General features: G+C 41.4%; 1 protein-coding gene and 1 non-coding gene across 3 annotated transcripts in view; one reads left to right on the top strand and one right to left on the bottom strand.

Annotated features, from left to right (window-relative positions):
• The window catches only part of IQGAP2 (IQ motif containing GTPase activating protein 2), a 288,002-nt gene that overhangs the window by 74,611 nt on the left and 186,137 nt on the right, over positions 1-27,254 (top strand). The window lies entirely within an intron of this gene.
• Positions 14,144-14,248, bottom strand: LOC112654246 (U6 spliceosomal RNA). Its single transcript, XR_003132895.1, has one exon. It is a non-coding gene; the product is annotated as a U6 spliceosomal RNA (small nuclear RNA).

Below are 27,254 nucleotides of genomic sequence, written 5' to 3'. Positions count from 1 at the left end.
TTTCAGAATTCCCAGGAAGAAGGTAGGTTTCTGGTCAGCATTGTTAAAGAAATAACCTTTCTGGCAGCCCGGGTGGCTCAGTGGTTTAGCGCCCACCTTCAGCCCAGGACCTGATCCTAGAGTCCTGGGATCGAGTCCCACGTCAGGCTCCCTGCACGGAACGGAGCCTGCTTCTCCCTCTGCCTGTGTCTCTACCTCTCTCTCTCTCTCTCTCTCTCTCTCTATCTCTCTCTCTCTGTGTCTCTCATGAATAAGTGAGTTAAAAAAAAAAAAAGAACCTTTCTCCTCATATCTCTTTTTTAAGCATATAACAAGATTGTGGATGATTGATTTACACAGCTCTGGTCCAATATAAAGGTCTTTATGTCTAACTACAGAAAAGAATATTCTCAGGAATTTTACCATTATGGGACTGTTAGTAATTTGGGGGAGGAAAGGTAATTTTGGATTTAATTCCTAATTTAATAAGCTGCCATCACCCTGAAATGCCAGTTTTCTTTTCACTTGTCCTTTTACCCATCAGTGAACTACATTAAAACATTTATCAAATAGTGATTTAAATCTAAAAATACAATGCCGCAGGACTGATTGTCCTGTGTTTGGAGTGCTTTTGAAAGCACTGGGATTCACAAGGAGCAAGGCCTACACAGAGAGAAGGAAAGATTCCGTAATAGCTAAATAAGACCTCATAGTGCCACTCAAGCACAAAAAGATGGCCTACAGCGTAATAGAGCCCTTGAGATAAAAGCAATGTTGCTGTTATTGTTACGGTAGCCAGCAGGCCTACGTGTGCTTTAGGTCCTTTCAAAACTTTGCTTCTGAATACTATTTTATTCCTATTCTGCCTTTCGGACATGACCATTCCATTTTTAAAATAGTATTGAATCTCTGTGGCAGAAGATATTTAAGATGCATGAATTACTTTTGGAAGACTTCAGGACCAAAAGGCCGAGCATTTTTTCTTGAAATACATAAGCTTAAGCGTGCATTCTTTCACAGCCCTGAAAGGAGAGTTCGGTAAAATGAATGCAGCATTTGAGATTTTTACCTTATATTTTTGTAAAACCTTGGGATAATCAGATGGAAACTTCTTTTTTTTTTTTTTTTAAGATTTATTTTAGAGAGTACACATGTGCAAGTGAGGAGGGGGACACAGGAGGAAGGAATGGGAGAGGGAGAGAATTCAAGAAGACTCTGTTGAGCTTGGAGCCAGACATGGGTCTTGATCCCAGGTCCCCAACCGAGATCATGACCCAAGCCAGAGTTAGACGCTTGACTGAGCCACACAGGCACTCCCAGTTGGAGACCCTTAACGGCATTGTCACATTGATCTGGCAGTAGTGAGTGTGACGTGGGTAGGAGGCGCCGTAAAATGAACTCACGTGCTCTGCTTCCACAAACTTTGCTTTCTCTCTCACATGTTGTCCTTGATGTGTTTAATGTCATATTTTTATAGACCTGAGGAACCCGTGTTGTCACTGCTAGTTCTCCACCTAGTCAGCAGTGCATGTAGATGTGTGTTTTAATTGCTTGCCAAATTTTGAAAAGTCTGGTTAGATGGAATGTGATGGGAGAGACTGAGAAGATGTATTTTTTTCTTACACTTCCTTTATGAAAAAACTTGAAACAGTTTAATAGAGGTCTCTGCTAGTTGTGTGAAATAGAATTGGTAATAGTGTTACAGGTTTATAGGGCTTTTCATCTATTTGAGAAGATACACACAGTCCCCTCACAGTGTGTTTTATCTTTACATAACTTTATTCTTGGTGTCCTTACATGCGCTTGAACCCCTGTTGTCATCAATAAATATGATTCCCATCAGTTGTTTCCTCCCTTTCCTGCTCTCCCACTGCCTCCTTCCTTCAGACAGAGTGGGCTCCTTGTGGTTCTCTGCCTCCCTTGTATGCCTTTGAACACCCTGTCCCCTCTGCTTTGATCGTCTGTCCCCTTCCTTCTTGCATCACTAGGTCTGACATGTCCCTGAGGACATTTGAGTTGGGCCTTGGCCTCAGAAGTTCAGCCTGGCTTTCATTTGTTGCCTCCCACACCTCTGCACACACACTGATTCTTATTTGCCTCCTCTTAGATGCCTGCAATCCTTGATACACCTTTCCTAGCCTTCCTGCAGTGAGTAGTCGTTATTGGCTTGTTCACCTGCCATCCTGCCCCACTTCCGGCACACATAGCAGTGTCTGCGGTAAGACACTGCCCTGTTCATTACCTTAGTAATAATTTCACAAGAGCAGGTCATCAGTGAATACCCACCAACTATGTGAATCTGCTGAGGCTGTGAAAAGGGATTCAGAGAAGTTGAGATCGTTCTTGGCCCCAAGAGTTCTTTCTTAGGCTTGGGAAATAAGGCATGTCCTAGTGGAGAGAGTTGCTAGGTTAGCAAGTTGGCAGGCTGTAAGGTGGGCCAGGATAACATGAACCTGTGGAGTGTGTTCAGGCTCCCTCTCACCTGAGTGTGAGGCTTGGAGTGGCTCCTGCCTCCCGTCCCCAGAGGGTGGGGAGCAATCACGCCTGTGGTGCAGAGATTTGAAACTGAGTGAAAGGGTAGCCCTGGGATATTGCCTTGAGATGAAAGGGATTTCTTTAATCTGGGGGTGGGGGGTGGGAGGAGCACAAGGAAAAGATTAGCTTTGAGAAGGGACAAGGTATTTGGGCAAAAGGTTGGAGCCCAGACTTCCTGTTCCGGAATTAGTGGGAGGGAAGATGACACGGTAGCAAGAAGCCAGCTCTGGTGAGCCTGCACTGTTAGGCCGAGATGTTTGAGTGTTACCTTGGTGTGCAGAGGTATGTTTGAAGTTTTTGGAGTTGCAAAGTGAAAGAAGCCAACAGGTTTAGTGATGAGAGGGAAAGGAGACTGAACAGGAAAGGAGGCTCTTAAAATAGTCTAGGAAGGAAGCAAAAACAAAATATAAGCTTCCCCCAACCCCACTATTCACTCCATCAGCACAACTGAGTCCTAGGGGACAGGCCATGAGGATTCAAAGGTAAGTGAAGTAGGGTGTCTTTGTAAGAAAAGGGTGTGAAAGCATCAACAACATCTCAGTTGTCAGGCTGGTAGTGAGAAAATTGCAACCTACAGAAAAAGGCACGGGTGATGATAGGGTAGTAAACCGATAGAAGCTGTAGCCAGGTCGCAGGATGATGCTAAGATCACAGATGGTAGATTTGGCTTTTTTTCCACAATGAAATGAGTAATATTCTTTCTGCCAGGAATTCGGTCCCTTTAACCGGCCCCCCTGGTTCTTTCCTCGTCCCTCACCTCCACCACCATACTCTGCAACACACAGCCAGGCCCAGCCCCTTGAATTACAAGTCCTATGATATTACTTCTCTTCCCCAAACTCCACAATGGCTCCCCTGTCAGGGTATGAGCCAATGTCCTCACAGTGGTCCACAAGGTACCCTCCCCATTTCCTTTCTGGTCTCAACTCCTCCTGCTTGCCCATTCTGGTCTGGCCTACTTGGCGTTCCTTAGATTTGTCTAGAATGCTCTCCCTTGAGGCCTCATCCCTGCATGTCTCCACATCTAATCTCATCTCTTCGAAGTCTGCTCATATGTCACCTGACCATCCTATTCAAAATTGCAACCTGTCCCCCATACCCTTCCGTGGCCCTCTCCATCCCTCTGACCCTACTCTACCTGTTTATATTCATGACTTTAATTGCTTTCAAACACATCGCTTATTACTATCTCTACAATTACTAGTATTACTGTTCCTCATTAGAACTCTCCACATTGCTCCACCCATATGTAGGCTTTCTTAAAGGTAGGAATCTTCAACCTTTTTATTAACGATGCATTGCAAGGGCTTACAAAAGTGCCTGGTACAAGGTAGGAGCTAGTAAATATTTGAATGCATTTAATCTCCCAGCTATTACTCATAAGGCCTAGTTAATTACCCCTCTCCCACCCAAATTAAATGGGTTTTGGTCATGGGAAAGAATAGTTGATCCTGTCATCATCTAAATTCTCTATATGTTTTAAACAGTTTTTGTCTTCTTCAAATGCCTATTTTCTCTGAGTTTTTGTAGAGCAAAGTTTTATGAAATCTGTACAAGGGATCCCTGGGTGGCGCAGCGGTTTGGCGCCTGCCTTTGGCTCAGGGCGCGATCCTGGAGACCCAGGATCGAATCCCACGTCGGGCTCGGTGTATGGAGCCTGCTTCTCCCTCTGCCTGTATCTCTGCCTCTCTCTCTCTGTGTGACTATCATAAATAAATAAAAAAAATTTAAAAAAAAAAAAAGAAATCTGTACAAAAATTAGAGAAGAAAATTTGAAGTCCACTTTTCAAATAAAAGAGAGTTATTTGGCAAAAGAGTCGAGTCATATTGTATCATTGAGGATTTGTGATCTGCAAGGCAGAAATGGACTTTACTATAAATATCTGGCTATGCTAGAAGATAAGGTCCTCTGCTTCTCTAGCATACATTCGCTGGATGCATTTCAGTGATGCTTGACAATGAGCTCTCCATCCTGTCTTGGGGAATATCTGTTACTCCCACAATTGTATATGACCTTTACCATTCTTTTTCCTCATAATTCTAGCACTACACACATACACACAGCCTGAAAAAAACTAAACAAATGAGACCGAATACTAGGTGGAGAAAGAATAACTGCATAAAAGGACCACAGTTTGGGGGTTATTTTGTTTTGCGTTTTGTCACCTTACCTGCTTTTCTAATGTGCACACACACATTGAAACATACACTCTCTCACACACGTACGCACACACACCTCAGTCAAAAAAAGTTGTTACAGGAAATTGAGGAAATCATAGTAGAGAATGCAGAGATGTGCAAACCTTTGGATAACTTCTAATTACATAGCCTGACATCTTACAAGTAACTTCCAAAGGTGACTTGGGGGCTCTTAGAGGCTCATATGGAAAAGTTCTAGGAAGACTATGTGATTGTTGTTTTTTTTTTCCTTCTCTAAGTGAAAAAGTTCCTTTTGTAGAAGAGCTGTTACTACACCTTTTTATTGTAGAACTCATTTCTCAGTGGGGCTGTTTATGTGCAAGGGGGCAAACATTGGTTCTTAGGAAGCAAAAAAATGATTTATATATAAAGGACAGATGTATACACAGTGCATAAATATACAATATTGCTATGGCATCAAAATTGCATGGGAGGGTAATTAGGAAAAATCTAAACTCCTGGCAGTGGGACCAGTAATGAAAACAACAGTTAAATAACACCACTTTGACCTAGACTCAGAGGCACCAGCCTAGAAATGGCCTCTTCTGGACATTCATGCTTTTGTCTGGGGTTGGGGGAATGATTTTGATAGTTTAGTTGTGAGCTGTGTCCAAGGGCTTGAGTCTGTAGGCAGGACAGGCGGATCCATTTGATGTGTCAGGCTCTCTCTGGTTGAACAGACTGAGTTGCTCAGGTTAGCTGAGATCCGACAGGGCCAAGTGGAGAATTCTCTGGGCTCCTATTGCCTGGCAGGCAGGAGCAGCTTTGGGCAATGTGAAGGGTGTTTGGAATGTCCCACATAAGCTACGTCCCCATGAAGCAGCACATCCCTTTTTCTTTATGCCTCTCCCATTAATGTAGCTCCCTTTGCTCTCTTGTGATTCTACTGGAGATTTTCTAACTCACCAATCCTCTCCCCAGTTTTGTTTTAAAGTCCTGGGAGAAAATTAAAAAAAAAAAAATAAATGCTGCCATCCTCATCTGAGCTGAGCTGAATGCAGGGGCTGGCAGGACAGACCTGTGGCCACCGAAAATAGGCAGCACTAGGTCAGCTGCCAAGTCAGCCCTTGTTAGGAACAGGAGAGTGTCACACCCGGTTTGGATGTAGCTAGCTGTGATGAGGAATTTCCTGGGGCCACTCCTCTGATGATTGTGGTCATGATTCCCTGTGAATGTAGCTTCCTGAGAGTGAGGTGTGAGTGTCCTGAGGCTTCAGCTGCCTGATAGGAGGTTTGAATAATTGGAGTGTTTGACCTATGTGGTCATTGCTGAAGATTTGCTATTGGAGTTTCTTTCAGCATCTGTTTGAACAGAGAATTAAAGTTTTATCTCAGCATCTTAAAGCATGTCTAATTCCTTAACATCAGGAGAGGGAAAGTTTGCCTAGACTTTTCAGGTATCTCAGAGAAGGTGCGTACAGCTCATATGGTTTCTCTTCTGTTTTAAAATTTTATTTATTCATGAGAGACACACAGAGAGAGGCAGAGACACAGGCAGAGGGAGAAGCAGGCTCCATGCAGGGAGCTTGACGTGGGACTTGATCCCAGGACTCCAGGATCATGCCCTGGGCCAAAGGCGGCACTAAACCGCTGGGCCACCTGGGCTGCCCTTAAGAACATTTTCGTTAAAAATTTCTGCACATCAGGACGCCTGGGTGGCTCAGTGGTTGAGCGTCTGCCTTCAGCTCAGGGTGTCACCCCAGGATCTGGGATCGAGTCCTGCATCAGGCTCCCCGTAGGGAGCCTGCTTCTCCCTCTGCCTGTGTCTCTGCCTCTCTTTCTCTGTGTCTGTTAAGAATAAATAAATAAAATCTTTAAAAAAAATTTCTGAGCATCAATTATGGAAGAAAAGAGTACAAGGAAAATTGCAACATGTAAGACAAAGATTAATCTTAATATGTAGAATCTCTTTCAAATAAGTAATAAACATTCAGTTGGAGCTTTTTTTTTTTGCCCACCTTAATACATCATTGACGTTTTAAAAAAGTAAGTGTATGAAACATTCAAACTCCTTAAAGAAAGGCAAATTATGTAAGCCTCCCATTTTGCCTATCAAATTGGCCAGGATTAAAACCTGATTGCCGCTGTTAGGATTAAGGGAAACAGGTATTCATACCTCTTATGTGGGAGTATAAGTAATGTATAATCTCCTGGGAGGACAACTTGGCAACAAATATTTTTATGACTCAGCACATCCTTCCACAAGAATATTTATTGCCACATTTACAAAAGTGAGAAAATATAAGCAACCTGAGTGACTAGGAATAAGTGACTATTTAATTAAATGATATAAACAAATGATGGATATTTAGTCATTAAAAAAGGTTTATGAAGCTTAATATTGTATGAAATGGAATTATACCTATATTATATGTTGTATTCAGAAAAAGACATTTTTTCTTGTTAATTATATGTATTACTGAATCAAAAATTAAAATTCTTGATACTTTTCAAAATTTGTTTTTATACCAGGGCAGTATCATTTCCATAATTAGGAAAGCTATTTCATAATATAAGGCACAGTATATGGATGTGAGAGCCATCTTAGTTACTTAATAGGTTACACATTATAACATATTAATGATGACTTTTTAAAAAATATTTTATTTATTTATTCATGAGAGACACAGAGAGAGAGGGGCAGAGACACAGGCAGAGGGAGAAGCAGGCTCCATGTGGGAGCCCGACGTGGGACTCGATCTTGGGTCTCCAGGATCAGGCCCTGGGTTGAAGGTGGCGCCAAACCGCTGAGCCACCCGGGCTGCCCCATGTGATGACTTTTCTTTAAAGGTCCTTCCTCAGTGGTTAAACAAGGAAAAGTAGTTTAACAAAAAATCTTTAATGTTAACAAAGTATTTAATAGGTTATTAAAACAAACAATTAGAGGCAGCATGGAATTGCAGACAGAACACGCACTTCTCAGATGATCATGGGGTTTGAAAAAAATTTTTTTTAATTTTTATTTATTTATGATAGTCACAGAGAGAGAGAGAGAGAGAGAGAGAGAGAGAGAAAGAGAAGCAGGCTCCATGCACCGGGAGCCCGATGTGGGATTCGACCCCGGGTCTCCAGGATCGCGCCCTGGGCCAAAGGCAGGCGCCAAACCGCTGCGCCACCCAGGGATCCCTGATCATGGGTTTGGATCATGGCTATCACTGTGGGACTTTTGGTGTTGGACCTACAATTTCTCCACTTATGAAATAGATATATCTTAACCATCTTTGTCCTCATATGACTGTTGAGGGGAGCAGTTTGGGGGGGGCACTTAACACGGGGGCACTTAACACGGTGAACAAGTGGCTCTTATGACGAGCAGCCTCTCAGGAGAAGCATAGCATTTCCTTTCCTTCTCTTAAGAGAACCAAACTTGAAAACCATTAATTAGGGGCACCTGGGTGGCTCAGTGGTTGAGTATTGGCCTTTGGCTCGGGTCATGACCCCGGGGTCCTGGGATTGAGTTCCTCTTTGGGCTCCCCACAGGGAGCCTGCTTCTCTGCCTCTGTCTCTTCCTCTCTCTCTCTCTCTGTCTCTCATGAATAAATAAATAAAATCTTAAAAGAAAAGAAAACCATTAATTAGGAAGTGATAACTCACTTTGCAAAAAATGACTGTTGTGATGGTGTGTTAATTCTCTATCACCTAAACTTAATAGCTTCAAACGTACACATTTACATCTAATGGTTTCTGTGGGTCAGAAGTCTGGCCACGGCTTAACTGAATCGTCTACTGAAGGTTACCATCAAGACAGTAACTGAGGCTGGGTTCTGATCTGGAGGCTCAACTAGAGAAGCATCTATTTCCTTATTCATGTGGATGTTGACAGCACTGTGTTTCCTGGAGATATGTAGGATTCATAGCAGCTTGCTTCTTCAGAGCCAGCAAGTGGAGAGAGGAATAAAGACAAGCACAAATGCTTGTGATAGCAAGACGGAGTCTTACATAATGCAGTGTAATCATGGGGATGCCAGTCTGTCACCTTTGCCATATTCTGTTTGTTAGAAGTTAATCACAGGTGATGCTTGCCCTCAAGAGGAGGTGATGACACAAACATGAGAATACCCTAAAGGGGGATCATGTAGAGGAGTTGCTTTGCTACAAATGACATTCACATGTGTTCCAAACACAGCTAGGAATGCACTATTTTAGAAAGTGATTTGATTGAGGAAAATACTGGCTTATACCTTAATAACATTGATTGGAAAGCAACATGAAACCCCACCCTGTACTGGTTTCATATTAACTGTGAAAGGCCAGTAGTGCTGTCATCTGTGGTTTAGAGCTTGAGGACACAACACTTTTCCTTCAAAACCTGGTTATCTTCCAACCCGGGGAGCTTTCTCGGGTCTCAAGGCTCATTACTTTTTAAGTAATGGATAATTGAAATATTAGTTCAAAGGTGACTTTTCTAAAATGTAGGACTTTATTTTAATTTCCAGACTCTCTATAATGAGTACTCATCTCAGCAAAAATAAAGTTTGCTTCGTCTCACCCATATTCATTTTTAAGTTGTAATCTTTCATTTGTTCTCTGGATTGAAAAAAAGCCATTTGTTTTGCTTTGAACTTGGCATTCTCAAATGAGAAGTATGGCATTTTGTGTTCTCTGCTGGGTTCCCCCTCCTTGCACTGGCTCGAGTTAGGATTAGTCAACTCTCCCCTGTATGGGAAAATGTTGATGAATAATGCTAAGAATTTCATGAGTTTCATAAAAGCCAAAATGAGATTGCTATTTGAGATGAGTACCCTAAAATACGAAATGTAATGTTTTGGAGGTATTTTGGTGATACAGTAGATGTGAGCGAGTGATTGATCACACCCTGATGAATATCAGAACTTTTTTCCTGCTGTGAATGGATGTGCCAGCTGCCCCCTTGGAGCACCGCTAGTGGCTGCAGGATGGAGTCTTGGTAATTAGACCCTGGAGTATTATTTTATGACATCTACTTCTCCTAGCCTAAGTGTACAGCCGACTGACCAAACTCAGCAAGGCATTGGTAAGTCACGTGCCATCTTACAGAGTAGAACTCCCATGTGAGGAAAAACCAAACCTCCCAACTCTAGTACCAGAGATTGTGTAGTCCTTGCTGTACACGTTCTGATGTCTGGCATCCGTTTTAGAATTCAGAGCAGAGAGATGTTCAGCATTCTCTTGGGCCGGTTACTTGCCAGAACACCGGAATAGGTAACAAGTATCTACATGTTTCCATTATTCTTAATGCCACATGTATGTGCAATGCTTAACTTTTCAGAAAGTTTTCATATCTTTTCTTTTTTTTAAGATTTTATTTATTTATTCATGAGAAACACACAGAGGCAGAGACACAGGCAGAGGGAGAAGCAGGCTCCCTGCGAGAACCCGATGTGGGACTCAAGTCCAGGACCCCTGGGATCATGCCCTGAGCCGAAGGCAGATGCTCAGCCACTGAGCCACCCAGGCGTCCCTCATATCTTTTCTTGATTTAATGAATGTTTCCACACAGTGGACATGAGTCAGATGGTACTGTCTGCATTCTATAGATGAGGAAACTAAAGCTCAAAGACTTGACTTTCCACTTCCTCTCATGTCACAGAAAGAAATACAGCCAAGGCCACGTGGTTCCAAACCTCAGATACCTTTTCTGGATGAACTGTGGTGAAGGGCAGGGAGTCCATTTGAATCCTACTTCTTCTATGTCACAGTTCTGTGACCTTGAGTTTGAAAGCCTCAGTTTTCTTATGTGTGGAGAGACTGCCTTCTTATGGGGTCATTAGGGCAAAAGGACAATTTAAGTGTAGTCTCTAAACCTGATGAGCACCCAGTATGTGGCAGCCATTGATATAATTTATTCTGTTCTTCTCACAGCTGAGGTGTTGGGCTCCCTGGTGTGTCTCCCTCAAGCCTACAGGATCTGGGTATCTAAAATTCTAGGCCTATAATCCACAGTCAGTGAAAGACAGAATGCTGGTGCATTCCTAAAAATTATACGGGGAGTGACTGGATCTCTGGGGTCCTAGATGATCCTCCCCCTCCCCAGGAGAGTTGCTATGATGGGGGATGAGATCCTCTGAAGGTAAGAGGATGAGCAGAGCATAGTAGAAAAAGTGGAAGGTGGCTTTTGAGCAAACCCTGGAATTTGCTGTTCAGATATATTAGCAATTCATTTGAAGAAAAATGGAGTAAGTATAATGGGTTTTAGTTAGTGTGGCATCAAGAAAAAAAGTGAATTCTGACCACCTGGCAGGAATTTACTTAGATTCTAAATTGCCACTGGTAAATAACACAATCATGACTGCATTAACACAAGAAGCCGTGTCTTCTTACCCATTCTCAAAATCTATCTCATGTACTAACAGTGAATATCCTGCTGTGATGAAGTCTGTCTTTCATGGGTATGCCAAGGAAGGTTACTTCTGAAACTCAAGCATCTGGGCCCTCCGTCCTGTCCTCTGTCTCTGAATCACAGAAAGCTATACTCCTTAACTTCTTTTTAAACCACATGAAAAGCAGGGATCCCTGGGTGGCGCAGCGGTTTGGCGCCTGCCTTTGGCCCAGGGCGCGGTCCTGGGGACCCGGGATCGAATCCCACATCGGGCTCCCGGTGCATGGAGCCTGCTTCTCCCTCGGCCTGTGTCTCTGCCTCTCTCTCTCTCTCTGTGACTATCGTAAATAAATAAAAATTGAAAAAAAAATATTTAAAAAAAAAAAAAAAAAAAAAAAAAACCACATGAAAAGCATTATTGCCCTGTATCTGGATCTTCTTGTACCCATTCAAAAATAAAGCAACTCCTCTAAGATGAGAGATCCCTCTGCTTTCCTGCATGAGATGTGAGACATGGTGCAGAAAATGGAGTTCTCTGAGCTCTTTAATGTTTGAATACCATAGTGAGTTTTCTGTGCAGTTTTTTTTTAAAGCGTGGCATCTACATACACATGTGCCCACCTGCATTTCATGAAAGGCTACAATTTCCAGGTAAGACAGTATTATCATAAAAGCTAATTTGCTTTGTAACCTAACTTAGGTCTTAGACAAGGTGCTTAAACTTTCCAAGTTACCTGTAAAATGGGAATAAGAAAAGCTGCCTCATAGAACAGTTACTGAGAAGATAAGCTCTTAGTAAAAACTCAAATGTTAATTTACTTTTTTTTTTTTAACCTAGAAGCACTTGTTTCACTTTCTGAATGTGAACATTTCCTGAATAAAGGTGAATTGCTGATGCCTTTGTTCACGGTGGAGGTAGTGGTCAGAGAAAAGGAGTGTCTTCTTGCCACAGCCAGAATGGGCCTCTAGCCAAGGGCTCGGCAGTGTAGCATTATTATAACAAATTCTTTTTTCTTAATATAGAAGCTTGGAAAATACAGAAATGCGTAAAAGTTATTTGCAACCTTACCTTTTATTTTTTTTATAAGTATGCAAGGAGAAACTTTTTTTTTTAAGATTTATTTATATATTTATTCAGAGAGAGAGAGAAAGGCAGAGACACAGGCAGAGTGAGAAGCAGGCTCCATGCAGGAAGCCTGATGTGGGACTCGATCCCAGCTCTCCAGGATCACGCCCTGCGCTGCAAGTGGCACTAAACCGCTGAGCCACCCGGGCTGCCCTACAACCTTACCTTTTAGAAATAATAAGACATCTTGGTGTCTTTACTCCCTGTGTTTTTCTTTTTTAACTTTAGATATCTTTGTGTGTGAAACACGTTATGCCAACAAAAGTACATACAACATACGTGCACCCCTTAAGGAACACTAAACATGGGGGTGCCCATCACCCCATCGAAGAGCTAAAAAACATTGTCAGTTCCTATCGTATACCTGTGCACCTGAATCCTCATTTATTTCATTTTTAAAAATCAAGTAATTTGCATTTATGTTCTTCCTACTTTGTCATATGCATTTGCCTATAATGTCATCATTTTAGGTTGATTTCTTATCTTTAGGGCTTAAAGTAATGGTAGATCATGGACTGGCCTTATCCTAATGATAATTGCTGCTGGTAACCTAATGAACCCCGGGCACTGTCTAAATTTTTATTTAATTTCATCATACTCTATGAGCTGCAGTAGTTCCTCCTTTAACTAATGGGAAAACAGAGTTTCAGAATGTTTCAGTAAGTTGCCAAGGTGGTACGATAAACAACAGATCTGCGATTGGAGTCCAAGGCTGTCTGATGCTAAATTCCTTGTCATTTCTGCTCCTACCAGGCTGCCTTATGGACTACATATTGGAAGTGTAATGCACATTGAGGGAATTGGCCACTAAATGTAGTATTTCTGCCTAATTCTAAGCAAGAATAACACACCTAATGAGGCTCTAGTTTTTAGATGGCACTTGTGCTAGAGAAATCCAAATGGAGGCAAACTTCAACAAGAAATGTGGGGGAAAAAATGCTTTCTTGATAATCGGAATGGTATCACATGTAAAAGTTCTGCTTTTACTTGGAGGGCCCTTTGTATTGGCTTGTCTGGTCCCCCCCCCCCGCCCTCCCCCCCGCCCTCCCCCCCGCCCCTCCTACTCCACCCCCACATTGTGGTAAAGTCTGGGCTTTTGTGTTCTAAGCAGCCCTCCTGCAGTGTTTTCTACATCTGTGCATCTTTAATTACAGTGCGACCTAAGGGAACAGCACGACCCCTTGCTTTTGCCCATGGAGACACTGACCTGTTAGTCTAAAAGACTGAAATGGTTGCTATGGTTGCTGCACAGCGACAATGTCGAGCTCAATGTGACTCGAAAGTCACAGTGCTATGTGTGGAAGGGCGGAGACTCAATTTGGCACAGTTACAGTTGCTCATTATATTCTGTAGGTGTAGTCACTGTGGCATCTTGGTATATATACTCTGTGACCCTGAAGATGTGTCCAGAAAAAGGGTGTGAGGGCACCTGCCTGGCTCAGTCGGTTGAGTGTCTGCCTTCCACTAGGATCAGGACCCCGAAGTCCTGGGGTCAGGCTCCCCTGCTCAGCGGAGAGTCTGATTGTCCCTCTGCCCCTCCCTCTGCTTGTGCATGCTCGCTCTCTCTCTTTCTCTCTCTCAAATACATAAATGCAATCTTTAAAAGGAAAATTTAAAAAAAGAAATAGAACGTAAGAGGCTGTGTTTGTTGAGGTAGAACAGCAAGCGTCCTAGAAACAGCATGTAGCTGTGTCTGGTTCTGCTGTAGCTATTGTTAAATTCCCGGAGGCCGCGGTGGTTCCACTCACCAGGGATCATCTATACAAGCCTCCCCTTCAGCCTCACTAGAGTATCCTGAGGTATGGAAATCCACTGCCTGGGACCAGTGAGCAGCAGAACAGCACTAGGATTTTCCTCAAATACCCATTAAATGCCAACAGCCACCACTACTGCTGAGGACAATAAAAGGAGTGGAGGGAGAAGCTGGTCACCATTAAATGAACATTGGTGTGTTCACGTTTTTACACTAATCAGTTTGAGTTCATGCTTGAATTAAAATAGGTTTTTCAAAACCTAGAGGGAATAATGACTGCGTGTCATCCTTGCGCAGGGGCCATGCTAATCTTCTCTGTATCGTTCCAATTTTAGTATATGTGCTGCCGAAGCGAGCACCAACATAAAGTTTAACGTGAGGGCGCCTGGGTGGCTCAGTCGGTCAGGCATCTGCCTTTGGCATGGGTCAGGGTCCTGGGATGGAGTCCCACATCGGGGTCCTTGCTCAGCGGTGAGTCTATTTCTCCCTCTCCTTCTGCCCCTCCCCCCTGCTCATGATCTCTCTCTCTCTCTCTCTCTCTCTCTTGCTCTCACTCTTGCCCTCTCATTCTCATACTATCTCAAATAAATAAAATCTTTTTTAAAAAAGTATAATGTGTCTTGACCTAATGTCCAAAATGTGAGATAATTCTAAAAAGTTGGAGAATTTCAGAACATTCTCTTAGGAGAGGTTACCCCTAAATATAACAAACCTAATGAAGTTCAGATTAACTCTTTAATTTTTTATTCTAGAAAATACTTTATTTTCTTGGGGCACCTGGGTGGCTCAGGCAGTTAAGTGTCTGACTCTTGATTTCAATTCAGGTTCTTGATCTCAAGGTGGTGAGATCAAGTTCCATGTTGGGCTCCACACTAGGCAGGGAACCTGCTTAAGATTCTCTCTTCCTCTTCCTTTGCCCCCCCCCCATCCCTCTTGCACACTTTCTCTATTATCTTTTTTAAAGATTGTATTTATTTACTCATAAGAGACACACAGAGAAAGAGAGGAAGAGAACCAGGCAGAGGGAGAAGAGGGAAAAGCAGGCTCCATGCAGAGAGCCCGACGTGGGACTCGATCCTGGGTCTCCAGGATCACACCCTGGGCTGAAGGCGGCGCTAAACCGCTGAGCTACCTGGGCTGCCCTCACTTTCTCTCTTTAAAAAAAAAAAAATTATTTTCTTCTTGAATTTTTAATTTTATTGTACAGAATAACTTTTTTCTCAGAATGACTTTTGATGCCATGCTTTCCTATATTGGTGTTGAGTCATAGTAAGCAAGTCACACAGGTTGCTTTTCTTTTGAACTAGACTGATAGTTTTTGATGGGGTGGGGGAGCAAGTATTCTCTTGTTGGTTGGTGCTATTTGGAGATGTCTGCCAAGAATCTTGCCTCTCACAAGACTTGATCTGTTGGTAGGTTCTTTTCAAATGCCCCACTAAAGCTGCTGAATCCCTGAACCATCAGAGCTGGCAGTGACTTTGGCAGTGCCCTTGACTTTTAGAGCATCCTGTGCTGACAGAGGAGTGTCAGGATATGTTCAGGTATAAGACCTGCGAGTGCGTTCCTCCCACCCATCCTCCCCACCCTTGCATTTCATCAGCCACTTGCTATGGACTTCTGACAACTCTTATCCTGGTGCTGGGGGAGCAGACAAGATCTTAGGGTCAGTACCCTCACAGTGAGTAAGGGGCAAGAGAGCCAGTTACTCTGTTTCTCCACTGCTCGGGTGACCTACCCATAGGTCTTTTTTGCCTTCCTAATTTTTGTTACTGCTACTGTTTCACTGCCACTCTGTCCACCCGACCCCCATGTGTGTCTAGTCAACATTTAAATGTTAAAGGTCATCAAGACTCAGTCCTAGGCTCCCTTCTCTCCTTACACTATACTTTCTCTCTTCTTTGTAACATAGGTGGATGAAGGTGAGATTTCCTCTTTGGGAGATGTCTTGTAAGTGTGTGTCTCTAGGCCAGGCCAGTTCTCTGAGCCCCAGATCTGTCATTGCAGACTCCACGTTCTCCACTTCTGAGTGCTATTTCAAAGAAGTGTTCAAATCCAAATTCATGACTTTCTAATACCCCCCACTATAATTTTCCCCCAGCAACATGTGCTTTTCTTCATGTCCTCCTCCCATGAAAACACCATCATCCACTAAACTCCACAGCCCAGAAGCCCACATCACCATCTCTCCCTCACCCTCTTGGCTCAGTAGGGCCCACGTTTGATTAGTCCTGACTCTTGACTCTCTGTTCTTCATGTGGCCGTATCTAGGGATCGGGTCCTTGACTCCCTCACTCATGTCCAGCACCACCCCCTCTAGTCATACTTGTTCTCCTCTGTCCCTCAGGTGGATCCTTCTCACCTTAGAGCCCTCACACAAGTGCCTTCTTCCTGGCTACTGCACATATCATCCTACTGATACCGAGTTAAGGGCTGTGTCCTTAGATGAACCTTCCCTTGATGCTTAGGCCATTCTTCATGGTATAAGCTCTTAGGACCTGTGTGGCTCTCTCAGAAGAAGTTTAGTTCCATAAGAATAAGGACTGTGCCCTTGCTCTCAGCATATTCTTGATCCCTAGAGCAGGACCTGGCGCTAGGTAAGCACTCGGCAAATAGTGAGTACACGAGCTAGGCTCAGTGTCTAGCAGTTTACATACATCATCCCATTTGAGCCTCAAAATCATGTTTAGATTGCGTAAAGGGCTGGCCAAGGCCACTCTGGAAACAACAAAGCACAGCAGGGAGTCACCCCCAGGGTCAGGGAGTCACCCAAGCCTAGGCTCTTCTGCTCCAAACACCCGCTCTCCCAAGGAAGAAACAGTTGCTGCTGTTAGATTCAGTTAATAAGTTAGTGATGATAAAAGGAGAAAGGAGCAAGGGTTCTTCTCATAAGGGAAATTGAGGGAGAGTTCAAAGAGACTTGCATTTTACAGGTACTGATTTCCTTAGGACAGTTTCTTTAAAAAAAAAAAATCTTATGCATTATAAGCTTGAGGAACTCCTCAAGCTTACAGTGAGGAACTGTAGTGTTGCATCAGCAGATTTTGCTGCCAAACCTCTAAGTGACATTCCAAGTCAGCCTTCCACTGCTTCCTGAGATAATCTGTCCTTTAGAGCCCCACTGATCTCTTCCCCCTCTCCAGGCTTGTAGATGTCAATCAGACCACTGTCAGCTTCTTTCCTCTCTACTATCATTTTCGTTCTTATCTTTTGAGACCCCATTTATCCACTGAAGAAATACCTGTTGACCACCCATTATGTTCTAAGCGCTGTGCTGGGATCTACCTTTATTCCTGTTGCTTGTAAACATTTCCCCACGAGTGCCCCTCTCCTCAGCAACCACCACACTTTTAACAGGAACTGTCATTAGTTATGTAAAAAGATCTTCACTATACAAGTGTGCAAAGCCGTCTTTTTTTTTTTTTAAGATTTTATTTATTTTTTCATGAGAGACACACAGAGAGAGGCAGAGACACAGGCAGAGGGAGAAGTAGGCTCCCTGTGAGGAGCCCGATGCAAGACTTGATCCCAGGATCATAACCTGAGCCACTCAAAGCCATATTATTTAGACATTGAGCACTTTGTGTACCAGCCACTGTACTAGGAATAGACACATTCAGTGTTTTATAATCTGTCTGTACTACCAGCAACCAGGCAGGAATGGGCAGGTGACTAGTGTAAAATCAGGAGATACATATAATCCACCAAAGTGGTATAAGTTTTAGTCTGGACACCTCTGAGGCCACTCTATATTCTTGGCTCAAACACTGTATAGAAGGTAACCTAATGGACCTCATACTTGGACAGGAGGAAGGACTAATTTATTTTAATTATGAATTTCTCACTCTCTTCCACCCACATCCTCTTTATTTAAGTACAGTTAGTTCACTGCCAATAAGTGTCTTGTTCTCAACATGTGAAAGCTTCTAGCATTTAGTGGGCATAAATATTACTATCTTTCCTCCAAAAGCAGTGGTGTGTATTTATCTCAGACTTGAAGTTAATGGAAAAAATATTGACCATCAATCTCACATCTATCTACCCCATTTAGATTTGACCCAAGAGTTAAGCTAACCAAACTCTGTACAATAGACAACAACAGTGATCTTCAGAGTGGAAAGTGGGGAGAAAAATATGTTAGGACATCTATTTTTTATTTATTGCCTGCCTCTTAAAATTTTCTGTTTTAGACAAAAATGTAGATAATAGTTTGGAGCTAATATATAATTATGGCAAGAAAGAAGTATACAAAGTTAATACACAAAAGTTAATCACTTTTCTGTATACTATGAATGAACCAAGTGGAATTTGAAATAAAAAACACAACACCATTGACATGAGCATCACCACACATGAAATACTTAAGTATAGACCTAAGAATATATGAGAACTGTATGAGGAAAAGTGCAGAACTCTGATGAGCAAATTCAAAGAAGAACAAAAGGACCAGAGATATTTCCTGTTCATGGCTAGGAAGACTTAATCTTGGGGCACCTGGGTGGCTTAGTGGTTGAGCGTCTGCCTTTGACTCAGGTCGTAATCCCGGGCTCCCCCCAGGGAGCCTGTTTCTCCCTCTGCCTGGGTCTCTGACTCTCTCTGTGTGTCTCTCATTAAAAAAATAATAATAATAATTTTTAAAAAAAGGAAGACTTCATCTTGCCAAGATGTCAACTCTTCCCAACTTAATCTATAGATTCAGTACAATTCTAGGCAAATTCATAGAAGGTGTCTTGTGTGTTGACAACCTAATGCTAAAGTTTACACAGAGAAGCAAAAGACCCAGGATAGCCAACACAATATTGAAGGAGAATAATTGGAGGGCTGACAAAGCCTGACTTCAAACTTACTATAGAGCTCTAGTGATCAAGACAGCTTGGTTGTGGTGAAAGTGTAGACAGTAGATCAATGGAAGGAAATCGAGATCCTAGAAATAGACCCACCTAAGTGTAGTTAACTGATCTTTGACAAAAGAGCAAAGCAATACACTAGAACAAAGATGGTCTTTTTAACAATAAAAGTAAAAGCTCACTGGTTGCTAAGGGTTAGGACAGGGAAGGAAAGATGAATAGATAGAACAAAGAGGATTTTTAGGAGAGTGAAAATACTATATATGATACTCTACTGGTGGATACATGTTGCTATACGTTTGTCCAAACACATAGAATGTACAACACCACGAGTGAACCCTAGGATAAGGTACAGACTTCAGGTGATAATCATATGTCAACATAGGGTCATTGATGATAACAAATGTACAGCTCTGGTAGGGAAATGTTGAGAATGGGAGAGGCTGTACATGTGTAGGGGCAGGGGGTATATGGGGGATCTCTGTATCTTCTCAATTTTGCTGTGAATCTAAAACTAAATACTGCTCTAAAACTCTTCTTTAAAATGGAGACGTTAGTATAGAGCAGCAATAGCAAGCATTTACATTCCTCTTTGTGAGCCACAGTTGTGAGCTCTCTACATATAATATTTAATCCTCATAAAAACCTTAGGAAGTGCTGTTTTTATCCATATTTCACAGGTATGTAATCAGGCAGGTAGAGACTTAGTAACTTAGTAATGAAGCTGTGAAGCTCTAGATTGTCAAACCCAGGGAATTTGGTGCCACAGCTCTGCTCTTCACCATTCTGCTAAGCTGTAGTACATATATATAATTTGCAAATGAATGTACATGTGCTCAGCATACTTTCAGTAGTAGGAATATATAATTGAGAGAGTTCAGAGTCCATTGTTGGAGAAGGCCTAATGCAGCACGAGTACCGCCCCTTTTCACTGCATCCTCATACCCTGGGGATGAGGTTTACCTATAAAAGGGACTGGGGGAAGGAGTAGATTCTTCCTTTTAAGAGGAAGGGTCCTACTGCTTATGGGGAAGGAACTCCTTAGGTGAAGAGGGGTAAGGAAGAAAATGAAAGAAAAATCAGGTTACATTGTACATGTAAGATATTATCAAAATAAAACTTGGGTGTGTCTTTCTTTGAGCAATCAGTGAAAGGTCCAAAGTGAACTGGACTAAAGGGATGGAGAAAGAATGGCAAAGATCAGGAGGGCAGGGCTCCGCTTAGCACCAGTTTGTACCAGTTTCTCACCAGAGCGGGAATTGAAGAAACGGAAGCCATCATGATACAGTGATACAAGGGTGGTTTTCAGAGCCCCTCCAAAAGCTAAAGATGGAAACCTGGAACTGAATAAAGGTCAAGTGAGATGCATACAAATTCATAAGAAAAAACAAAATGCTTAAAAAAGTCTGCGGCCAAAGAACAGTTCACAGAACAATAAAATAACTAAACTTGCAACATGCTCAGTTCTACAAAATGACATAAAACCACTTAGATGGTTTCTTTTTCACCTGTTAATAAACCAAAGTAAAACCACACTGCATGCATAAAGCTCTCATCTGTACCCTCTATCTCAGGTAGCCTGATCTCTTTGCACTTGCAGGGAACACTTTGATAAACAGTTTGATGATGTGTGTATGTCTGTATACATACACATTTTTAAAAAATATATGTAACATATATACGTATATATAAAACTAATGTTTCTCTTTAAATTCTGCCTAAGAAAGCAATCTCAGATACAGTAAAAGCCATGTGGCTGTCCTAGCATCACTGATTATATTGAAGAATTGGCAATGACATAATATTTATCATATTTTTTAATTTAAATTCAATTTGCGGGACACCTGGGTGGCTCAGTGGTTGAGCATCTGCCTTTGGCTCAGGTTGTGATCCTGGGTTCCTGGGGTGAGACTCGCATCAGGCTCCCCACAAGGGAACTTGCTGCTCCCTCTGCCTATGTCTTTGCCTCTCTCTGTGTGTGTCTCATGAATAAATAAATAAAAGCTTTAAAAAAATTAATTTGCCAACATATAGCATAACAGCCAGTGCTCAGTGCTCATCAAATCACGTGCCCTCCTCAGTATCCATCATCTGCTTACCCCAACCCTGCTCCCACCTCCCCTTCTGCAGCCCTTTGTTTCCCAGAGTCAGGAGTTTATCATATTTTTTTAGATTTATTATTTTAGAGAAAAATAGCACATATATTGGGAGGGGCAGAAGGAGAGAATCTTCAACCAGACTCCCAGCTGAGCACAGAGCCCAGTGTGGTGCTACATCTCATGACCCATGAGATCAAGACCTGGGCTAAAACCAGGAGTCTGGTGCTTAACTGACTGAGCCATCCAGGTGCCCCTGCTCATCATATTTAATCTAGCAAGTCACTGGAGCATTAGGTAGACTTTACAAACAATGGTTAGAAAGACTGTATAATAACACCAGAAAGTGTTTGATTATAATGTTGAAAAAAGCAAGACACAATTGTATCTTATAAACCACATCTATTATAGTATTTGTCACCTTGTATTAAAATTACTTGTCCTTATTGGACTGTCTTTAAGTCTAGACTTGGGTTTGCCAAGGGCAGAGAAGGGCAAATTTATGCCACAGTGCACTATAACCATATCCACATTGCTTTGCCCATGGTAGACAAAAACTGAATGAATAGTAAACTTCATTCCCACCAGACAGTTTCCAAGAGCTAACAGTTTTTCATATTTTTAAAATTATGACAAGTGGTATTTAGAGTTTCTTTTTTACATTGTAGACATTGAAAGTATTTTTTTAGGTTTCTTGATTGAATGTTAAGTGAAAGCATTGATAAAAATTTTCAATGTAGTGTTGGTAACTACAATAGTGTATCTATCTTAAAAGAATGTATAGAGATGGGCAGCCCCAGTGGCACAGCGGTTTGGCGCCGCCTGCAGCCTGGGGTGTGATCCTGGAGACCTGGGATAGGGTCTGTGTCGGGCTCCCTGCAGGGAGCCTGCTTCTCCCTCTGCCTGTGTCTCTGCCTCTCTCTCTCTGTGTCTCTATGAATAAATAAACAAAATCTTAAAAAAAAAAAAAGTATAGAGATGACTGGTCCTGTTTTATCATTAGGGCAAGAACATAATATATTTCAGATAATCTGCTTTGGAGCTGGATTCTTCAAATTCTTACTTTCATTGTCAGAGTCAGAAAAACAAAGTATTTGAAGACAAATTTTAGTAGAACTTGACCATTAGCCAAAAGTTACAATATGCTACTAAAGCAGAGGGTTCTCCGTATTATCCCAAGAGAGTTACTAGGCTATCCAGGTGCAGTGTAAGACTCAAAGTGGGGAACTCACATTTTGTAGAAGGCTTCTGTAACATGGGAGGGAAAACTTTAAAACCCCTAGGCAACCTTGGGCCTTGTGTGTTCTGGATCCCTCCTCCATGCCAAATTGACGCATGCTTATCTTTCAGCTTTAGTACCTAACTTTGTATTCCATGAAATCAGAGCCTTGTAATTGCCTCCTTTATTGATGACCTTTAAGAGATAACTTGGGCTTCTTGGAGTCAGTCTGTAAAGAAGCCGCAGTTTAAGGTGTGATATTATCTGTTGCATTAGGAAAAAAGCTAGTTGGAACTACAATGAGACCAGAGACCTTTTTAGATGACAATGACATAATATTTATCATATTTTTAAATTTTATTTTTAAATTTGAACTGAGAATGTGGATATTCACAGATACTTAGACTCACAAAGAGTCTCTAAGTCATAATTTTTATTTAAAAAATGTTCCTTCTAACTATTGTAGTGTCTTACCCCTTATAGCTATTTACTACATATATGAATTTTATGAAATGTTACCCTTTGAATTCTCATAGCCTTGGCTGATTTTAATCTTCCTTCATTGGTAGAAAATTTACAGACCATGAAAAAAAATTAATCATTAATATTTATTGAGTGCTTCCTCTGTGCCAGGCACTGTGTTTTAGGTAGTCTTAGGGATATTATTTCAATCCTTATAGCACTCCTTGAGGGACATGGTATTGTTCCTGAAATACATTTTTAAAAACCCCTGAGTTTTCAGAGATTAGCTTGCTCAAGGTCAAAACACTAAGGGAAGGTTCTGGGCTTGACAGAGGTCTGTCTGCCATCAAAGCACCGTTCTTAATAAGGATGATGGTCTGGAACTGTGGTAAAATTTAGCATGTTAAAACAATTAAATTGGTTTTTGGGTATGTTTCATGTGGGAATTCCAGGAATTCCTTATAAAATAAATTTGTAATACTGAAGTTCAGTAACTTCCCTTCTTTCAGACAAGCCACAGAAGTATTGATCTGTCCTAGTAAAATAGTCAACGGAAGCTTTGGGCCAGCTGGCATCTAAAAAGGCCAAGCCTAAAAAAAACCCTATATATTCAACTATAAGATATTCCAGAGAAGGCAAAACTATGGAGACAGTAAAAAGATCAGTGGTTGGCAGAGGCTTAGGAGGAGGGAGGGAAGAATGAATGGTTGAAACACAAGGTTGTTAGGGCAGTGGAACTTTTGGGTATAGTACTATTAATAGTGGATATGTCATTATGCATTCGTCAAAACCCATGTATTAGAATGTGTGACCTTAAGAGTGAGCCCTAATGGAAACTATGAACTTTAGTTAATAATAATGTCTCAGTATTTATCAATTGAAACAAATGCATCATCCTACTGCAAGATGCTAATAAGAGAAACTGGGTGGTGGGGGTGCCAAGCATATATATCCTTGTCCCTTGATTTTTTCTAAATCTAAAACTGCTCCAAAAAATAACATCTTTTTTTTAAAAAAACTTCAAAACTCTTTCCCTCCAGTTTCAGGATTTCCTTAATTTTTAAAATTACTGACCGTGGATCCTAATACATCAATTACATTTAAGATTCCATTGTCCTTCCTTCCAGTGCTGGTTTTTTGCTAGGTCTGTGGACTTAGCTTTTTCCATATATACTTGCTCTGTCTTTCTGGCTGCCAGTTTGCTGGCTGCTTACATTTGATCTAGCCACTCGCCGCTTGTCCTGCATGCTGCCATCTGATATGTCTTCCTGAGACGTAGCCCTGATTGTCCCCCTCCCTTAGCTAAAAACCTTTGTTTCCCCTCCTACCTCAAAATTTCCCTATCAGCATCAGGTGGCCTGTACTCCTTGAAATCTTGCTAGAAGCGATTGTTTCTTGAAATTGGAAGTGATCTCTATCAGTGCACTGTTCATAACTTGTTGACATTTACTTTCATGATATTATGTTAACATTGTATCATACCTGCCTATCTCTCCCCACCCAGTTGGATTATGTTATTTGGTGGTAAGGACTGTATTTTCCCTCCACCATTGTTCTGGAATCACTGTGGTGCTTTGAATACAGAGGGTCTGAAAGGATGCATTTAGCTGAATTCAGTGTATCTATGTTCCCAGTCTCTTTAGAGCTCTGCTGTTAGGTGAAATGAAAGAGAAACCCATTGCCCATATGACAGGCAGTGTGACACATAGAACAGTGACTGCAATGTCTAACATTAGAATGTTGTAATTTATTGGTATTTGATCACTGTTGCATTTATGTGGGGTTTGTAGCCACTACTTTGCCCTGTTGTGTCTTGAATTAAGAGTTTAGATTAGTGGGGCACCTAATGATTAAGCATCTAACTCTTGATTTTAGCTCATGTCATGATCCCAGGGTCGTAAGATTGAACCCTATGTCAGGCTCCATGGACATTCACTGGGGAGTCTGCTGATCTCTCCTTCTGCCCCTTCCCCCCATGCACATGGGCTCTGTCTCCCTAAAATAAATAAATAAATCTTTAAAAAAAGAGCTTAGATTAGCATTAACAGTTTTAACCAGTACGTTTTGAACCAAACATCTATCCATGTGCCTTTCCAAAGGAAATTCTTGTTGCCTACTAAATGGGTGCTTTTGCTATATTTCCTATTAAAAGATAGAAAATGTGATATTTAAAAGATATTACTGCTTTGATAACTTTATATTCTTAGAAAATTCTTGTGACTCTTTGTCAATTCTTTAATTCATTTTTTACTTTTTGTGGCTTAATTCTAGCATAAGATTTTCAGTGGAGTAAAAGGAGTTGTATATATATATTTTTAAAGATTTTATTTATTTGTTCATGAGAAACACAGAGAGAGAGAGAGAGAGAGAGAGAGAGAGAGAGGCAGAGACACAGGTAGAGGGAGAAGCAGGCTCTATGCAAGGAGCCTGATGTGGGACTTGATCCCGGGTCTCCAGGATCATGCCCTGGGCCAAATCCTGAGCTACCCGGGCTGCCCCTGTATATTTTTTTCTAGGTCTTTTTCTTTATCCTAAGTAGAAGGTGGGGTGAGATAGAAATTCTTAGTAGCTCAGTTATTGCATCCACCATTTAAGAGTTCAGCTTGAAGAAAAATAATTGACTGGAAAGAATAAAGAAGTATGCATCTATAGAACCAAATTTGTTTCTTATTTGCTTTCAAAACTGTTTAAGTGAAGCACATTTCACCAAGATGAATTTCAGCTTGAGAGCTGTCCAGATGTTAAATGGCACAACTCCAAATATGAATGTACTGTGCTTTTAGAAAAAGTCTCTCTCTCTCTCTCTCTCTCTTTTGTTTTCTTTTGTTTCTTTAAAAATAAAGGTCAGGGGAGATATCAGCAAGAAAGAACAGAAGTGGATTTGAAGATATAAATGTTCTCATGGACAAAGAGGATAATCTTTTAAAAAGGAGATGCAGTTTAATAACATGTAGGAAATGGGCTTAAGGTTTCAGTTGACTGTAAACTTAATTAAAGTCAATGATGCTATTTGATGCCCCCGCCCCCCAAATGACACAGTTTGGTACTAAAATATTTAGGTTGTTTTAATCTGTTTTACTGTTTTGAGGAAAGATAAGCATACTATTAAGGTTTCAAGTGCTACATGCTTTTTTTTAACTTTTGTATTTATTTGGCTTAGAAAAAGAATAAAGTATGACAAAACTCATAATATTGGTCTTGTCAAATTTCGAGTCTTTATTGGATTACAGTTCTTAATTCTCCAAGATGATAGAAGTAGTAATTGGTCAGAAAAGCCTAATGAGAATTATAGAAGAAGTGTTGAAGATGGGAAAAGGGAAAAGATGGATGGGTTGGAAAGTTGTCCAAAGCATCCTCAGTGTTTTAAAATAGAGCAGAAGGTAGCCTTAGAAGATGTCAAGCGACTATTGCACATCTGTGAATTAGGTCTTAGAATATTTACAAGTGAATTTCCTTTACCAGTGGTCTGTAGGTGTTCACTTTTGGTTGTCTGGTGGCTCTCCCAAGAAGAGTTGCTGTCTACTTGAAATTTTATTATCAGTTCCAGAAAACATTGTATCAAAGAAGTGAGTTTTCTTTCTTTCTTAAAAAGATTGTATTTATTTATTCATGAGAGACACAGCCAGAGGAGAGGCAGAGAGACACAGGCAGAGGAAGAAGTAGTCTCCCTGTGGGGAGCTGATGCAGGACTCGATCCCCAGCCCAGACCTGGGATCACACCCCGAGCTAAAGGCAGATGCTCAACTGCTGAGCCACCCAGATGCCCCCAAAACATTGTTTCTTAAAAATTGGTGAAGATAATTCCATTTGTAAATACTTCTTTAAACACACAAACATATATAGAAGGCAAGATAGTGATCACCTCTGTAAATGCTGTATCCCTAAGCAGCTGCATGTACAGGGAACTGTTGGTAAGACAGCTAATGAAGAGATGGCAGCCAGATGCCGAGTCATGGTGGTCGGTTATCATTTCAGTCGTCTATTTAATCTAGGAAGATAAAATAACTTTTTTTCCCTGAGGCAGGTTAATACTTAAAGGAAAAAGGAAATACATTAGGGATTTCATATGCCCTTAGTCCAAAATATTTTTGGACTTTATATATCACTGGATGCCTAAACAAATAATATTCATCCATTTGACATAATTTCAGGGAGATGAGCACACACTCCTTTTGAACCTGCTCACTTTTTTTTTTTTTTAAGATTTTATTTATTTATTCATGAGAGACACAGATAGAGAGAGGCAGAGACATAGGCAGAGGGAGAAGGCCCCCCACAGGGAGCCTAATGTGGATCAGGTCAGGATCCTGGGATCATGACCTGAGCTGAAGGCAGATGTCCAACCACTGAGCCACCCAGGTGCCCCTGAACCTGCTCACTGTTAACCCGCATTTTGTTCCTTCTAATTGGAGTCAATTCTTCATAAGTGGAAGATACAACATGCATATGCAAGTAGCAGTAATGTATCTACTGGGTTTTGCATTTCAACCTATTACATTTCTAGAATTATTTAAAATATTAGGTATATAGGAAAGAAAACTGCAAGCAGAGGTTTTCCTTTTTTTTTTTTTTTTTTTTAATTTCACTGGAGCAGTTGGGAATTAGGGAGTTGGGTAGCAACAAATAGAAGTTAGATCTATCACCTACTAAATTGTGTGGTCACTGAATTGTTTCCTAAACTAGAACATGAGCTAGTGTAAGGCTTAAGTGAAAACCTACCTACAGAATCTAGTTTATAGTAGGG

Source organism: Canis lupus, chromosome 3 (genome assembly GCF_003254725.2).
Source record: "Canis lupus dingo isolate Sandy chromosome 3, ASM325472v2, whole genome shotgun sequence".
In the NCBI taxonomy this organism is placed as follows: domain Eukaryota; kingdom Metazoa; phylum Chordata; class Mammalia; order Carnivora; family Canidae; genus Canis; species Canis lupus.
Note: the sequence above shows the minus strand (reverse complement) of the source record. Positions and strands in the feature narration are given on the sequence as shown.